Below are 19,177 nucleotides of genomic sequence, written 5' to 3'. Positions count from 1 at the left end.
TCTGCTCAATTATTTATAACCCCGTTATTTCATCCCCTGTTTGTATGCAAATCCATTTTGGTTTTGAGTAGAATATGGTCCCCTCTGCTGCTGGAGAAAGGAACTGGAGGAACGGAAGGAAATCAGATTTTGTATCTCCCTTGGAGACCCAAGTGTGTCATTGAAACAAGAGGGAAAGGGGTAGGGCACGACCTTTGAAAGAATGACATAGCCTGAGGACATGACATAAACTGATTAGAACCAAATGGGTCCAAGATGGTGGATCAATCGACTTCCACTAGACCTTGAGCCTCAGTATACGCTCACTGAACACATCAGCAAGCTAAGTGATACACCCACAGGTGCCATGACAGTTCCAAGACTGACCATAAGAATCAAAAAGTGGGCGGTGGCCCAGTTCCTAGAAATCCCCACCCCTTCCTGAAATAGCTGGAATACTCCTCCCACTCATTACACTATGAAATTACCCACCCCTATAAAAACTGGCAACTCCATACCCTGGTGCCTTTTTCACCTTCTGAAATGGCCCACACTCTGTGGAGTGCGTTTCTCTCTAAATAAATGCACTTCTTACCTATCACTTTGTCTTTCACTGAATTCTTTCTGCGATGAGACATCAAGAACCTGAGCTTCATTAAGTCCCGAAACCAGGTCTGTGATCTCAGTTGGAAGACTGGGTTTTGGCTGTGTTCGAGTCCTGGCCGCATGGGTTCAAGTCCCAATCTGAGTTTTGACTGGGTTCAAGTCCCAGCACGTGGGCTCAAGTCCCAATCTGAAGTGCACGGTTTCATCATTAATACCTGCAATGAAGTATACTATGATCTAGGAACTGGGCTAGGTGCTTTTTCTTTTAATCATCACAGAACTATGAGTTTGGTTCATTTCTCCCATTTTAAAGAGTTTTGAGAGCTTTAATTACATATATATATTAATAAATATACACATTTGTACAGTTCTATGAGAGCCTGAATTTAGCTCTAGGAAATTGTAAAGAAAAAACTCGAGATTCATAGGAACTGGTTTTACACTTTACCTGTAAAAAAGCTATTCTTTCTCTTTGGTTTTTGTCATGCTATTCCATGTTTTAGAAACATTTTTATTCACCTGACAGCAAGTATGGAAAATAGCATGCTAATGATAGTGGGGACACCGTGTATTGAAGGTGTATTGACTAAAGATATATTAATTCAGAAATAATATTTGTAATTGTACAAAGTGTTATGACCATAAACCTGTTCTGATTGGTCTATTTTCCATTCTAAATGGTTGGTAGCGATGCCATATTAGTTTTTAAGTATTTAGACTGTCATCCTAATAATGGATCACAAATTCTGAGAACTGGAATGCATTTGAATTACACAAATTATGAAAGTTTTATATAAATGAAAGTTACTGACTTTTTCAAAATATAGAATTTATACATGTAACTAAGTCTTATTCCTTTCAGATATTATGTTTGAAAGGGTGTGTACTTAATCTAATGACAACATCATTATTCATACTATGAAGCTCTACTTTTGCAATGATATCATATCTCCAATACTCACAAATGTCTTATCTGAGTCTGGATTGAATTCGTAGAAACATCTAGAAATAATTCACATCCTATGTGTCAGAAAAGGGCATTTGAGTTAAGCATAAGGCAAGGCTCTAAAGAATAAAGATTGTTGTTCATCTGTGATTTGTAACATGAAATTGAGCAGGAAACTTAATCTCTGTTGACCTCAACTTGATCTTCTCAAAAATGAGAGATTTGGATTAAGTGACTTCATCAATTAGGTTTCCAACCTAAGTTTTACACAACTGAGTATTGCATTTTCCCACTGTTCGTTAGAGCATGGTATCCTGAGATAAAAATAATATTCTAAAATAAAACTTAAATGCTTTTGTATACTATTTAACATTTAAAAATATCAAATTGTAAGTACAACATTCTAATTTTCCTTGATCCAAAATGGAAATACAATTTGATATAAAAATCAAGATTATTTAAAATTTGAGCCTCAAATTTAAGCGACAGCTATATTGCTCAGCAATACAAAACTTTTATTCTTGCCAACCTAGCAACACATTCAGTCTCTGTAGGAACAGATATTTTGGCCCAAAAAAAATGTATAAGTTTCAACATTTTAATAAATTAATGACTCAAATTCTTCATAGAAGACTTTATGAGATAGTAAAAATCTGACCCATTCTGGTTTAATCAGAGCAGGAAATAACTTATTAATCTTACACATTAGAGTATTATACAGGTGCAATCAGCTATTGCAACTACAAATGCCTGGATGAAACAAAGAAGCCACACTTGTGTTGTTAGATCCTCGATTTTGTGTAATATTTTTAAAACAAGTATAGTTCTACTTGTTGCTTAGTTCTCTGTTGTAGTTGTACTGCATAGAAATATAATTGAAACATTATAGGCATAGATGATCAAATGTACCTAAAATATCTCCTTGGAAGTTCGTTACAAAGCTTATGTGCCTAATTATACATAAACAATTTAAATCCAGCTCATGTCCAAAAAATGACGAATTCTAAATTACTGTCATCACATTTAATGAAGATTAATTTTGTAGTAGTCATGTAAGAAATAGTTTTCAAATGCATTTATATTAGTTATATGCATATAACAATTAATGTGCTAATTTCTTGTCAACACATTTAAGAAATTCATAAAGATTTTTATCTATGTAACAAGTATGAGAAATTAGTTTCATGACTAGCTATATCTTAGTATCATCTAGGCAATAAGATATTCCAATTCATATAATTAACTATGACTGTATGTTTACAGATATAATAAAAATTACATATACATGCTAGCATAGGTCATTATGAAATATGACCTATTTTCTCATGCATATATTAATCAAGAAATATGCATTTTATATAAAGAATTAAAGCACAATCAGACCTTTGAATTTTTCTAAGGGGTTCACAGTTATGGTATTAAGGGAAATGTACTATTTTAATCTAATAGCATATAATAATTATTAGATTTAAAAATAATACAGTTGAAATTTGTAGTCTACACACACTTCATGGCCCAAAATCAAGTAGCCCAAGAATTTGTCATCTTTTTAATAGATTACATTTGCAAAATTGAATAATCATCTTTAATCTGCCAGCTGATACTTCTTAATAGGATAATCCTTTAAGAGAAGTTGCAGTTCAACAGATGTGCAAATCAACCCAGAGCAAATAGCACACTGCTCTTGGAGATGGAGACTGCACTGTTGGCACTTGTGATAACGCTCAGTTATATTTATCTAAAATTTAATTTCAAACGATATTCACAGGTGATTTATTCAAATCTAATTGATCTCAGAAGTATCTTTTCTCACTTGTAATATAATAGGAGTGAAAATAAAAATTTCAAATCATCTTCATGCAACATCCCCTACTATGCACTCTACCAGCAAAAGGAAAAAAAAAAAAAATTGAAAAGAAGAAATAGTATAGTATTGGTATTATGAAAATCAACACTCTATAAATGTTTTGAAATAATGAGTTTGATAAATAGAATAATAGATGTGCATTGGGAATAATATATATGCATTTAAGATCATGCCTTCTAACCAAGAATTATATTATTCTCTCGTATTTTTGTTTGTCTAATGGTGGAAATTATGTTAATTCAGTTGACAAATATTTAGTGTTAGCCTATTATCTGCCAGGTACTGTTCTAAATTCTGGGATTCAGCTATGAAGAGACCAGTAAGATTCTATTTACAAAGTAAATTGAAGCAATAACCATAAATGTGCAAGTAATAAACTGGGAGTGTTGAAAACTATAAGTTAAACGGTTCCACATATAATATGCTATAGGTGCCATCAGAGTGTGATTTGTAAAGAATATCCGGTAGCTGTATATGGAGCTGGAGAAAAAAGGTGGGCACTTCTATAATGTTAACTACAACATTACCCATTTCTCTCCTCATGGACTCAGTTTAATTTTAAGTTTTGATCTTCTGTTATCCTTTCACTATGCCTTTCATAATGTTTGATTTGTTCCTTCGTCCATGTGGCATTAGGAACCACTTATTCTTATCAGAATTTAGTTGTAATGATGGATGTTTCTGCTGCTTCTGCTTCGGCTTCTCTTTCTCCTTCTTCTAGTTGTTTCCTCCTCCCCCTTCCTCCATAGGTCCCTTCGCTTCATTTGTCTTATCTCTCCTTTCTTTTCTTCTTCCTCAAATACAAAGACCTGAGTTAACCATACTCCTCAATACATAATAAACAATTATCATTCGATTTTATTACTTTTCACCTTTCATGTTCCATCCCTACTCTCATTCCCTCTGACACTCCGTGGAAGTTTTTAAATATCTTTGATACGTTTCCTTAGTTTACAAGTATCTTTGAAGAATATATACAGTTACTTTATATACATATGTACCTAAAATTTTAAAAAACTTATTTTGTCATAAATTTCATTGTTTCTTGCTTTTTCATTCTATACTATGTTCTTAAGTTTTATCCATATTAATATATGTGAGAGTTTCTCTGGGGTATATACCCGGGGGAGGACTTGCTATGCCATAGAATGTATGTTATTTAATCTAATTAAGCATTTTCATATTGTTCTTCAGAATCACTATAACTAGTTTACAGTCCTTCAAGGAATCTCATTTTCAACATTTGGTAGTGCTGTGGACTGAATTGTATCCCCCCAAAATCCATATGTTGAAACCCTAACTTCCAATGTGACTGTATTTGGAGAAGGGGCTTTTAGGAAGTAATTAAATTTAGATGAGGTCATAAGGGTGGGGCCCTGATCCAATAGAACGAATAGTCATTTAAGAAGAGACATGTGCACACATGAGGAAAGATTATGAAGGCTCACAGCTAGAAAGCCACAGTCTGCAAGCCAGGAAGAGAGCCTTCACCAGAACCTGACCATGCTGGCACCCTGATCTGGGACTTCTAGCCTCCAGAACTGTGAGAAATAAATTTCTGCTTTTGAAGCCACCTGGTCTATGGTATTTTGTTATGGCAGCCCAAGTAGACTAATACAAATAGTATTTAATTTTATAATTCTGCCAGTACAGTGGGCACTTTATGCATTGCATTTCCCTACTTACTAGTAATGTTGAACATCTTTTTACATACTTGTCAGTCTTTCAGCCTTCCTCATCTGTGAACTAATTGCCTTTGCCCATTTTTTTTTATTGGATTTCCTTCCTGTTGGGACTTACAGATTTGCAGTAATTATCTGAGTATTAGTCTACTGTTAGTTTTGAATGTATATTTATCCCAAAGAGAAAAATATTTACTGATCTCATCTATGGGGTCTTTTACTAAATTGAAATCATTAAATGTCATAGAATCAAAGCTATTTTATTTTTTCTTAGTACTTTTTTTCCTTTGGGGGCATTGCTTGAGAATTTTATCATTATTAGGTCACAAAAGCATTTTCCTGCATCTTCCTTTTTTAGCTTTATGTTGTTACCTTTCACATTTTAGGACTTTGATTCAAAGTGCAAGGAGTTGCTATCAGTTAGCGTTTCTTCCAATAACAAACCAACCCAGAATCTTCCTGATTTATTGGAGCATTTCTTTCTTGTCCTCTTATGAGAGAGCTTCAGGTTGGCTCAGGCCTGATGTACTTTGCTGTGTTCCCGCTGAACTCCATGTGTCTTCTCATTCTGAACCCCAGGGCCTGTGTGTGGGACATGTTCACCTCCTACAGTAAGCATAGCTAGAAAGAAAAAGAAACACAGCAATCATATTTGTATCTTCTTTTGAATGTGACAAATACTGTCTGCTTAATATCCCATTGTCCAAAGCATGTTCACAACAAGTTATAAGCAAGTCCAAAGCCACTTAGGTGGGGGCATATACTATTATCACAGATTACAGAGACATGTCTTGGATAATGCCTAGGGATTTCTAACCTTATTACAGGAAAGAAATGCAAAGTTGGGAACAATAATTCAATGACTATAGTGGGAGATCCAACTTTATTTTCCTATCTATTGAGACATTTTTCCTGACACCATCAACTATACAGTTAAGTCTGTGATGTCACTTCTATCATATATCAACCTCATATAGAGAACCAGTCTTTTCTGAATTCTTTTTTCTAATCTTTTGGTAACATTGTCTTTTTCTGAGTTGGTACAATTCTGTTTTTACTACTGGATGTTCTAGTATTACTTAATATATGAATGTGAAGCCACTCTTTGCTCTTCTTTTCCAAAAGTATCTATTGGGCTTCTTATCTCCTGGGATTTTTAGAGTTACCCTTTTAAAGATTTTAAATTGTATTATGTCAGAGAATATGGCCTGTATTAAGTTGATATCCTGTGGCCTCTAATATAGACAATTTGTTCAGTGTTCTTTGTGTAATCAAAAAGAATGCATATGTATATACACCTTATTAGGTCAAACATTTTTCTGGAATTTAGTTTGAGCTTATTTACTGGATATTCAAATAATTTATAACATTTATTTTGACTGCTTGCTCAGTTTCTAACATGGGTATAGTAAAAATCCTTAACCACAAGTATTAATTAATTTATCCTTATAATTCTATCAGTTTTGCTGCATATATCTTGAGGCCATGTTTTAGATACATATATTCATAATCATGATATCTACTTGATATTTTATCCCTTTTATCAGTCTGTAACATCATCTTCATGGTGATTTTGCCTTAAGTTCTATTTGGTCTTGTATTAAAAATCGGTACCCTGTTTTCTTTGGGGTTGTATTTTCCTGATAATCTTTCTTTCCATACCTTTACTTTTCACATTTTTGTTGGAATTTCATATTTGTTTATTTTTATTTAATTTTTTGCTTTTTTCTTCAATCTAATATTTCTATCTTTGGAATGATGTATTTGCTTTACTTAGAATAATGATTTTTTTTCTACATTAATATGCATGCATAGAAAAATGTCTGTATTAGTCAGGATTCTCCAGAAAAACAGGACCAATAGGATGTGTGTTTGTGTGTGTGTATATACAGCTTGAGTCCAAATGTAGTACAAAGGCAAAATTGCTTTATTCTCAGGGACTTCAGTCTATGTTTCTTAGGACCTTCAACTGATTGGATGAGGCCCACCCACATTATGAAGGGTAATCTGCTTTACTCAAAGTCTACTAACTTAAATACTAATCATACAGAAATACCTTCACAGCAACATTTATACTTGTGTTTGATCAAAACAGGGTACCATGGCTACCATGGCCTAGTCAAGTTGACACATAAAATTAACTACAACAATTCTTTTCTGATACCCTCTGTCTCTTGTCTTTCTTTTGATGATATTAATTCTTTCAGGAAACACTTATTTTGCCCTATTCTAGATGCTAACTATAGAGCAGTGTGTATATATATACATAATTCTATTCTCATGGAACTTACATTCTACTTAGGGGAGAAGGATCAGAGGAAGGTAGATGATAAACAACTAATAGAATCAACATTAACAAGTGGTGATAAGTGCTATTAAAAAAAATAAACCAGAATGGAGTGTAGTGAGGTGAAATATTACCTTTAGAGAATGTTCAGAGATAATGTCTCTATGAAGTGATAAATGAGAGCAGAGACTTGAAGGAAGTAAGGGAATAGATCAAGTGGTTATCAGAGAGAAGAGTGTTCTTGGCAGAGAGAACAGCAGTACAAAGTCTGTACGCTGGAACTATATTTATGTGTTTGAGGTTAGATGAGGAGAATTATGAGGGGTGATTCAAAATGTTATCCAAAGACCAGATCATGGATGGTGTTGGAGGCTATGGTCCCAACTCTGGTCTTTATTTTTAAGAAGGATTATTGTGATAAATTATGTTAATTTTTAAAATGCATGCACATTCAGTGGGGTATGGTTAAATTAGTCTTGCTGAAAAAGAATAACACATGAAACTTAAAAGAGAGCCAATATGTTTGATCAAGTCAAAGAACAGTCAGTAAATTGGTTTGCTATTATTTATGGCTGATCAAATCACAGCAAAAATTGTTATCCTTATTTATGTTTAAAGACATGGTAAGACTTAAGTTCCTGACTCAATTGTGTGAAATATAGAAATCTAAATTCATCAGACACTGCTAATAGACAGCAATTGATATCATAATAATGAACAATTTCAGGAACTGTAGTTACCTTTGCAACACTTTCTTCTTCTTTAAGAAGCTGATAAGATATTTATGTATATGAATATTGCTGAATGTTCTTTTGAGGAGGAGGTAGTTTATGGATTTGCTACTCTCCTCTCTCATATCAATAGATAATTTGCTACTTATTACCACTGTGGAAACTTATACAGAGACATGTTGACAGTGATAGCATTTAGAAGTGCTTAACTTTTACTATTGTCAACCTGACAGCCATGTTAAAATTAAGTTAGTTTGATTTGTTTTTAAGAATTTCCTCGAAGATATTTGCCTATATATAAGCTTACATGAGGAAAGTGTTTCCATTTAAAGAAAATATGTATCAGTGAGAATTTGGGAGTATTTTGCTATACATTCTGTAATGGTGAAGCAATGGAAAAAGAGTGCTTAGAGACCTCATCTCAACATGGGAGGCCTGGAGTAATAATATCCTGTATCTGTATAATGTTTTATCGATTTTAATGTCATTCATTTCACCAGCATATTTCTACCACTTAGTCCAGTGGGGTTTTCATTATCAAAAACACTTCTCTTTTAACGTGTTTTGTACTGGTTTTTATTGTGTGCTTGTTTGACATAGCTGACATCCAGTTTATTTTGAGACAGTTGAACTAGGTTTTATTTCCAGGTTTGTTACCTCCATTCTTCTGCCTAGACTCAGAGTATCCTGTAACTTTTCTCTGTTTTCTTTTCCTCCTGAAATTGTAGTCCCAATTAAACATTGCTACTTGTAAGAAAGTTTTAACCCAGCTTTGGAGTTTGGGACAGCCAACTGATCATAATCAATGATGAATATTGTGTTGACAGCAGTACTTAATATCCCCATCATATCTCAGTCAATCAGATTAAAATATTACCCTACTATTTTCAGTAATGAAGGTAAAATTTGTGTTAACAAAGCCATATTTGCTACAATTCAAAGTCAGTTAGCATTCTCATGTGATGAAATTATCAGAGATCCTCATTTTAAGTGTTGAATGATAAAATAAAGAGAGCATTATTCACTCTAAATTATAAATAATCCTCAAAAATAATTAAAAAGGGCATCTGTGAATACCAGTCATGAAAAGGTAATAACTGAAGGCAATTTGAAAATAAGTTAAATATGTAAGCATAAGACTTGTTCAAAAATCTCATACAATGGAATACCAAGTAACCATTAAAGTGTCATTAATGTATATATAATGAAGTACAAAGATAGTATTTCATAATACATAGTGAAGGTAAATGTAGTAACAAAATAGAGTATAGGATATAATTTCACAATGAGTAGATAGATAAATAGATAGATAGGCAGTTAAACAGAGAGATGGATGTTATACTGCTGATTCTCCACTGGCTCTGCCCCTCCACTCATCCATTCTATCTCTTCGCTGCCCTCCTCTGTTCCCTGAGAAAGATGCTTGCCCATTGACTTATGTTCGGGATTGACCAATGAGAGGCATTGACAGGAGAGGAGAGAGCAGGAGGAGAGTTTGGAGCATTTATCCCTTCTGCTCCCACCTTGGATGCATTTGTAATGATGGCTGCATTGCTTGACAGCTATAGCTCCTGTCAGGCAGCCCCACTTCTAAGGCTCCAGTTCTTAGCCAGGTTCCACTTAGGTCATTTCCACTCTTTGCCCCTTCAAGTCTAGGGTAGGTAACAACTTCCCACTGCTCCTAGTTTATGTATTTATTTTCTTAAATTTTCCTCTATTTTTTCCCCTCTGTAAATGGTCCCTTCATTAATAAGCCTCTTTAAAATTTCTGTCTGAGCATGTGCTCCTTGTTTCCTGCCAAGACCCTAACTGATACAGATGCACATAAAGAGCCTGGCATTATAGTCACCAAAATGTGTACAGGAATTCTCTGTGAGGTGTTTTCCCTATGTTCTATGTAAATTTCTTAAAGTAAATATGTAATAATTGTTTAATACAAAAAAGGAAAAAGAATCTGTACATGAAAGAAATAGCATGCAAATAAATTACCCTGCTATGAAACAGTGAAGAGCTGGTATCTTTTGAACTTCCTATTGTTGTTGGCCAGATTAATCCTAATGATCTTTCCTACCCATCTCCTCCCAACGTGAGACAGCAAGAAAGGAGGGAAAGGGCAAATAAATATGATTCATCTGAAGCCAAGAAAAAGGTGACACATATCTAAGAGAGGTTAACACTTAAACCCTCTAGTTTTCACTTTTGCATGGAGGAAAGAGACCTAGAATATTCCTAGGCCCTCTCTACTCCATCTCTGACCCTTCCTCCCGTCTCCCTCTGTGAAAGGGGTGTCTTGCTTAACTGAAGAGGTCAGAAGGAACTGACCAAGTCCCACTGAATAGTTGCTCCAGTGATCCTCTCCTTGGGAAAGTCTGTCCTCTGATCACGCAGTTTCTTTCATCCATTGCTGCCAGCAGACTACTCCAATAGCAGAAGAGTTTTTACAACTGCCAGTAATTGGCTGGGCAGAGTTAATTATTTATGGAAAGTATTAGGACACTGCTGAGGCTGAATATTCATGTCATATTTTAAAATTCACCCTTATCACATTGAAGGTGATATTTTTATCTCCATCCCTATAATTCCTGTGTCTATTCCTCAGGTGGTTTCGAACTGGAGTAGATAGGAAAGGGTATTTTACTGCTGTTCAGACCACAATAATATTCAGAGTCCTTTTATATGCCCACAGGATGCATTATTTTTTAAGATGTATATTTTTGGTTATTCTAAATGTTTTATGTGATTATTACTGACATATTCAAAAAAGCAATATGAAAAATATATAAAAGAAAAATAAATCATATAAATCAGAGTTTAAAAATTTTATATTTCTCATGAAATTCCATGTAAAATTACTATATATAATTATATGTATAATGTAAAATTACTATATATTACTAAATATAGTAAAAATACTATATATGTGTATATATAGCGTGTTACACTATATTTCTATCCTAATGATCTACCATATCCAACCTTATGTCCTACAGTGTTCTAATAATACAGTTATTTTACAGTTTATATTGGGCCTTTTTCATTCTAATTGCATACAGAGGCAGTAGAGAAGTTAAGAACAACAGCCTCCAGAGTGACAGAGATGCCATAATTGGTTTTAAATCCAGATTCAACCACGTATTAGTTCTCTAACCTTGAGCATGTTCCTTAATCTTTCTATGCCTAAATTTCCTCCTCTATAAAATGAGGATAACAAAACACAGTACCTATTATTTTTTTGTGAGCATTGATGAGATAATCCATATAAACATGGTAAAAAGGCTTACGTCTCTGTCCTCCCATATTTACATTCCAGTGGGAAAAGCAGAAAATTAACTCTTTGTCTCTCTATCTCTGTCTCTATCCTTGTCTCTCTCTTTATGGCCCCCCACCTCCCTCTCTCTCTCCCTTTCTCTCTCTCTCTCTCTCTCTCTCACACACACACACACACACACACACACACACACACACACACACAGGCATGCATAAATGGTATATGAAAAATAAAGCTGTGGTAAGTGTATAGAGTGAAAGAGTGGGGTGTTGCTATTTCAGAAAAGATTTTCAGGAAAGATCTCTGAGAAAGGGCAACCTGCATGAAGTGAGGATGTAAGTCATGCACAGGTCTTGGGAAAGAACATTCTAGGAGGAAGACTCCAAGTAGACAGACCTTGAGTTAGAATAATGTTGAGAAGATCCACATTAACTAGAGCAAAATGAATAAGGAAAATGAATAAGAGATTGGCATGAGATGACTTTGGAGAGATAAGCAAGAGTTAGACCATGAAGGGTCTCATAGGCCATGGTACAGAGATTGAATATTAGTTGACTATAATGTGAAAACAGTGGACAGTTTTTAGCAGTGAGGTAATGAAATTTGATCTACATTAGAAGAAGCCAACAATAAACAAGTTGACAACCATGTAGACAAACACACTCTATTCAGGGCAAGGATATATTAGTAGACTATATTCTCCCCTCCGTTGATTTTCCTTTCAATTGACTTGTCAGTTCTACACTATACTGATTGTTTTTCTTTATAATATATTTTATTGTTAGGTAAATTGAGTACCATTTAATTAATATCATTTTTCAAGACTTCTTAATTATGCAGGCTCATTGATTAATGTATTAGTTAAGATGCTTTTGGCTATAAGTATCAAAAACCCCAACTGGAACTGACAAGAAGCAATCTTGTTATGTCACGTAAAAGAAAGTCCACAGGTGGGGCAGATTTCAGATTTGATTGATTTGGCAAATCTAAAATATTTTCATGGAGTCAGTTTCTTTCTTTCTCTTGGTTCTGTCATCCTGATGTTGGCAGCAAGATGGCTCTTGCACCTCCACAGATCATACTGTAACAAGACAACATCCAGGGGAAGTAGTGAGACTGTCTCTTCCTCTGGCTTTCAGAAGGGAGGGAACTGTTTCTTAAAGTCCCCAGGTAGACTTCCCTCATGTCTTTTGGGCCAGGATGGGGACATATGCCCATCTCAGAGCGAGGCCCTAGAAAGGGGAATCGTTACTTTTATACCAAGCAGTGGTGTCAGCTTCCCCTGGGGCACACAGCTGTGTGTGTGTGTGTGTGTGTGTGTGTGTGTGTGTGTGTGTGTTTGGGGAGAGAGGAAGAAAGGGAGGGACGGAAGGCAAGGAGAAAGGAAAGGAACTAGGCAGTAGGGAAACATCGCTAACCACTAGAGCGACATAAAAGAAACTCAGCAGGCAGAGAGTATACACTCCTGGAATTGTTTGGGGGGAAGCTGGAGGAACATTACTTTGAAAAGGAAGGAGAAAACTAAAGCATTAGAAAGGATTTTAAGTAATGCAGTGACTGGAGAACTTTATGACCGGGACAACCCACAGAAGGAAATTGATTTTATATTCTCACCCTAAAATACAATCTTAAGCATGCATATATATAATGTATATTATATATTTACATATAAATATGTATAAATAGATATTTTCTGTTATATCATTTTTAATGCTGCACTACATTACTTTCATGACCCACTTATGTGTTTCAAGCTGCAATTTGGAAAATCCTGGTCTAAGTCGATCTCTCAAGCCAGTGTCTAAAACACCTCAAAATGCATAATAGTCTTCCTCATGGTGGTAATTTTTTGTTTCAAATTTATATAATGAGTGGTAGCTTGATTTGCCTCTTTATTTATTATATACTCTGTGTGGCTTGCACAGGAGTTGGTCTGAGGAAAGGTACGCTGGGTGACATTGCCTGAGAACAAAGGGAATCACCCCACCACCACCACCAGTCCGTTTGAACTCTCGGTACCTACAAATCTCTAAAGGATATGTTGCTACTGGTGGGAAATCAAAACAGTGGGAAACTGACAACGCAGCCTGAGCAAGTGTTGTTACCCCAAATGCAGCTTACTTCACCAGAGCAATTTTGCCTTTGGGACGTGAAGATTAAACATTTCATGTCATTTTTAAAATTAAATAATCATGGTTTTGTAAGATGTGTTCCCATTTCTCCTATTGGTGGTTTCTAGAAACACCTATCTTTTTGTAGGTTAGAACACTGAGTAAATTCTCATGTGAAATAAGATGCTTAGAAAAGAGCTAACTATATCATGTAATTCATAATTCGATAATTCTTAGGTATTTATGACTATATTGTAAAAGTTATTATTTCCTGGACTATAATAGTATCTGAGATATAAATCAATCTATTTATTTGATGCTGACCAATATGGTTTAATTTTGTGCCTTAAAGAGGCACATTTTGTATTAAGAAAGATTCAGGTTCATAATTTGACTCTTTTATTCTAAGGAAGTAAATTAGGTTTCAAAATGTTAAGCTTAGAAGTGAGTTGGTGAATGTTTATCTTAACTTTCTTTTGAGCATTTCTGTCCAAAAAAGCAGGCAGTATTTTGCATTTTGGTCATTTTTCTTTTGCTGAGATAATGAGGGTGGGACTCTACAACTACAGGCAATTGCTTTGAGCTCTAAGCACTTTGAAGAGAGTAGCCCCATTGGTATTCTCTTCATTTTTGGGAGAGAAATGCTGCTTTCCTCTGAGTATAGGAAGACGGACAGATATTGAATAGAAACTGCTTTTGTCTAGCCGATAGTATGGTATTAAATATTCTCTTCTCAGAGACATATATGCAACATGAGAAAGTTCTCTAAGACGACTGGGAGCCTCATTACACTGACTTGTTAATTTTGTCTGAACCTGCAAAGTTTTTTTTTTTTGGTATGATTTGCCTAGAATACATCCTTAAAGGGGTTCGAGCCTGGATGGTATTGTTGTTATTAAGCTAGCCAACTTGGTAATGAACAAGTTAATTATCCTGGGGATAAAAGGGGAAAAATGGCATGATTTCTGCCAGCAATACAATGAAGAAGGTACAAATGAACTATTTGGAGGTCTGCCTACCCAGTAGGACTTAGCTGGACAGTGACTTGTCTCTCCTGTGGGAGTTTAATCAAAGATATCTCTCTTTGATTTAAAAATGTCACACTTTGCTAGAAGTCAGATGAAACCATACAAATTACGTTATTGCTGTTTCCTAGAGGTTCAATTAGCAAAAATCTCAATTCAAATGACTTTTCTGTATTAAAAAGTATCTCCTGTGGGAGAGGGATATATATATATATATATATATATATATATATATACACACACACACATACATGTGTGTATTTATGCATTTATATATGTATATATATGTGTGTGTGTGTGTATATATTTTTAACTTTGGTGCTGCAGTTCTCTCCGGTGTCTGGCTTAAATACAAGAGCTTCATCTACTGATTAGTTTGCTCCTGCAGACAATCAGATACTGAAACCTTTTGAAAGTCATCATATCCTTCCCTTTCTGAAAGCATCCTTGAAGTTCAGCAGCTTAGCAAGTTTTTGCTGCCTTTGTGCTTCTTGCTGTGTTATAGATACATAAAAAGGAATATTACTTTCATTTGGAGAAGGTGATAAAAACCTGTGTTTAGGGGACAAGGTTATCATCAAATAAGCCTTTTATTTATGCTATTCAGACTGCGTATCTTCAGGATATCACAAGTATGAATCAATTTCAGGTCAACTGGATGTGTGAAAGAGAAGTGGCATTCTCTAAGCTCATGATTATATCCTGTGGTTTGTAACAGTAAATGTGATTATGTGACATGTTTCTGTACCCTCTTTGGTCTTATTGCCTGTGCACTTGAGATAATCTACGTGTGCAAACTCTAAGAACTAGTTTACTGGGAAAGGACCTCTGATATAATTCTATTCATTTCTTCAGAGTTTTAGAAATTAAAAACTCTTACCACTTCCATCCCTACAATTTCATAATTATAGTCCCAATATCATCATCAAAGATCCTGGGCAGGCTCCCACATGGCACTGGGATGGAGAAATAAGGATGGATATGGGATTTCCTGAAAGATTTCTAGGGTCAGAAAATTGCTATTCTGCCTTTATCTCCAGGAGCACCTTACAGGATCTCAATATTTTGTGACTCCTTAGCCCTTGAAACTAGACTCAATGAGATTTTTCCAAGACTAATACAGCTTTCAAGGTAATGAGGTAAGGTAAAAAAAAAAAAAAATTCTAATTTACAGGTATGGTCACTTTTACTTGGGGCTACCACTTTACTTATGTTGGACCTTAATTATGACAGTAAAAACTTGAAAGAACAGTGTTTGGTTCCTTTACATTGAGATAGGTTGTTTAAGGTGCTCAGAATGTCAAAGCTCTCCTTTTTCAGTGTACTTTTCTCTAATTTACAAAGTGTATTTTGTTATTTTGTTGCATTTTGCTAAGTTATTTGCATTTCCCTTGTACAGATACTAGCATTTCAATAAATATTTGTTGATTGATAACTACACAGCAAACATTTAATGAGAGCCTTTGACCCTCATCATTATCAGTGCTTTTTCATGAGCTTTTCAGATAATTTCTGAAAAGCACCCGTTAAACTCTTTTAAAGTTTACATTTGAGCGTATTTTTCAGCAACTTTGCTCTACTATTAAAGAAGAACTCTGGCTCCTTGCACTAAGTGTACTGGCAAATTAGATCTACTCCTATGTTGTAAAAAGATTTTTATTATGTTTCATAGATTCAGTGATTTCATAAATTGCTAGTTGAAGAAGGAGGTTTAAAGATATTGATTTACAACTGATACCAGTGTATGAAGTGTTACTGAAATTCTTTAAGAACAATAAATAAATAAATAGAATATATTTATGTAAAAAGTTATTAATGTTGAAAAAGATCATTTAATGTTACCTGCAGGTATTAGTTAGTATAATGATAAGTGATGAAAAATATCAATCCAAAAATCAATGGCTTAACCCAAAAATGTTGACTTCTCACTCACGTGGATCCAATGTGAGGGAGGCTCTGCTCCATGCAGCCATGGCCCAGGCTGACAAAGGCTCTTCCATTTTTACCACACAGTTTCCAAGGTCACTCTGGGTATCAATATCTAACCAATACACAAGAGAAGAGAGGGAAGAAAGGAAGCCTCCTCCTTAGTCACCTTTGCAGAGATAAAAGAAATATTTTCTACCACCAAGAGCAAAGGGCCAAAATCATTATTCACTTCATTCAGTTGGCAAGAACTAGTCTAATGGCCCTGCCTAGATTCAACGGGAACTGAGAACTGTATTCCCTGACGTAGCAACCATTTTCTAACAACTCTACTCTGTGGAAGGGAGTCTGAATCTTTGGTGGGGAACCAACAGTATCTACCATGCTGTATCGGTTACTATTCTTGGGTTGTAATTAAAAACTGATTCTGCTAATTTAGCTAAGAAAGGAGTGGATTAGAAGAGCATGATGCAGTTTGCAGAATCCAAAAGAAAGAAAGGTTAAAGTTAACAGCCAAGCCTCAGAAAATCCTGGCATCAGAGAAGCTGCAAAGACAACAGGAATTAGATTAATGAACATGGTCTTCAGAGTACTGTCAGTAAGATAAGATGGCTCCAGCCACTTTCAGCCCAGGTGTTAATCCAGTCAAGATTCAGGAAGAATCTTTGAGGGAAAGAACATCTGATTAGCTGGTCACTTTCCCTCCCCTTGACTAGTGGAGAGTTGGGTATCTGGATTAACAGTCTCCCAAGATTGTATTCAGTAGGGAACAGGAAGATCCCCCAAGCCAAGACAACATATGGGTACTGTCAGAGGAAGAGGTGATAGAGGATTGGCAGATCAAACAATATATATGCTCTTTAAAACTCAGAAATTCAAGACTACTTTATGTTTGATAAATTCAAAGGAAAGAAACAGTTTCTGATCCAAGTAACTGAGAGAAATAACTAATAAATCAATATGCAAAGTCTAATAAAGGATTTCATTATCTATTGGTTACAAAATCCTTCTCCTTTTTTGTAGTAATTTGATGATCTTAGAAAAACTCGTGGATCTCTCTGAAGCTAAGTTTCTTTTTCTATAAAATTGCATATGAGGACATTTTTTGTCATGTGAAGCAGTGGTGGTTGGGTGTGGGGATTCTTGGGCTGCAATCAATGGAAACTGGGGGGTGGTGAGGAAATAGAAATGAGAGTTGATGTATTTGTTATTTTATATGTAGTGATTCCTTGGAATATTCCATAATAAAGAAGATGATTACTGTTTACAAATAAATTTATATTTTGCCAAGGAGATATTAGGATATATTCATTTGTATTTCACCAAGAAATACATTTTTTTAAACCTGTGTTTCTAGGGTGGCTCCAGATTACATATAGATTTATTAAAGACTTTTTTTTGATGACAGTGTGTACAAATTCCCCACCAAAGAACCGAGGGTTAAAATGGATCAAAATAAACAATATCTAAGTGGATATATTTTAAAATATTCTGAAGGATAAGAAGTTGTAAAAAAATATAGTATTACTAGAGTTAAAATTGCTATAAATTGTTATCCCTAAAAATGAATGCAAGGTTTGAAAATTGCAATACAGACCTGTGGAAAATAGTAAAAATTACAATGAAAAAAAAAAATCCTCCAAACAGAGCTTAGTATGCCCTGTTATCATTTCACTCTACCCTGTGGTTATAGTTTTCAAAGTAGGCTACTAAGTTGTTTTTTTTTTTTTTTTTTTTTTTTTTTTACTAAGTTGTTTTGCAAAGGTTTATTTTAGCAAATGGCTCTTCCATCTAGGCACAAAGAAAGTAAAGTAAAATAACCCTATAATTTTGTGGATTTTTAAAAGGTTCGCTAAGAAAAAGATTCTTCTCCTTTTCCTTTGATTCCAAAGAATGTACAGCTTGTACATTCTTTTCCTTTGGGAGCTCAATAAGACAATCTTCCCCTGAATCTTTCTTCAAGTGTCTCATATTACAATAGAAGTACAGTAATGGTCAATTTTTTTTAAAGCTTTCTGAGCTTGCTTGCTCTCCCCTGAGACTCTAGCAGAATTTATTTTATGTGTGTGTGTTTATACATATGTTTTTATAAAAAGAGTACTTACCAAAAAAAAAGAGTATTTTCCCTTGATGTTACAGTAGTTTTTCTAGACATTATTAGCAGATCATTGGGGTGGAATTTTATGCTAGATTATTATTTTTTTAATTTCTATTTGTGGAATGTCTCTTATTTGTTTTTAGTTAGGGCTAAACCCTAACTCCAGGAATGCCCATAAATATGGAACAATTATTAGAAAATTAATAAAGGTCTAATTTTAAGGTTAATGTTTGAAATGACACCCTGTTAATGGCAACTTTTAGTATGTGAGCTTATTATGTTTATATAAGATCTAAAACTATCTTTCTTGCCAAGGGATATGAAGTTATTGTCCTATTAGACATGTATATCCTATTTTCTGTAAAAAGAAACATCATTCACACCATTGCCTAAGCTCAAAACCCCTGAATTTTAAAAAAATTCTTTTCCCTAACATATGGACTGTCACCAAGGGCTATTTTGCTTGAGAAATAGCTGCAAAATCTTATCCTCTAGAATTGTCTTTAAAAAGACTGACCTGATCATGGCAGTTTCCTTTTTTTAAATCCTTGTTGGGAGCTGCTGTTCTACCAGCCATTTCTTTACTCAGGATTCAACATCTTTGCTCTGTGAATTCCTGTCTTCCCCTTTTCTGTGTAGAAAACCCTGATT

The 19,177-nt window shown here is 34.7% G+C and overlaps 1 protein-coding gene across 2 annotated transcripts in view; it reads left to right on the top strand.

The window, feature by feature from the left end:
- The window catches only part of SPAG16 (sperm associated antigen 16), an 879,748-nt gene that overhangs the window by 653,813 nt on the left and 206,758 nt on the right, over positions 1–19,177 (top strand). The window lies entirely within an intron of this gene.

The sequence above is a fragment of the Phocoena sinus genome, chromosome 7 (assembly GCF_008692025.1).
Source record: "Phocoena sinus isolate mPhoSin1 chromosome 7, mPhoSin1.pri, whole genome shotgun sequence".
Taxonomy (NCBI): Eukaryota; Metazoa; Chordata; class Mammalia; order Artiodactyla; family Phocoenidae; genus Phocoena; species Phocoena sinus.
Note: the sequence above shows the minus strand (reverse complement) of the source record. Positions and strands in the feature narration are given on the sequence as shown.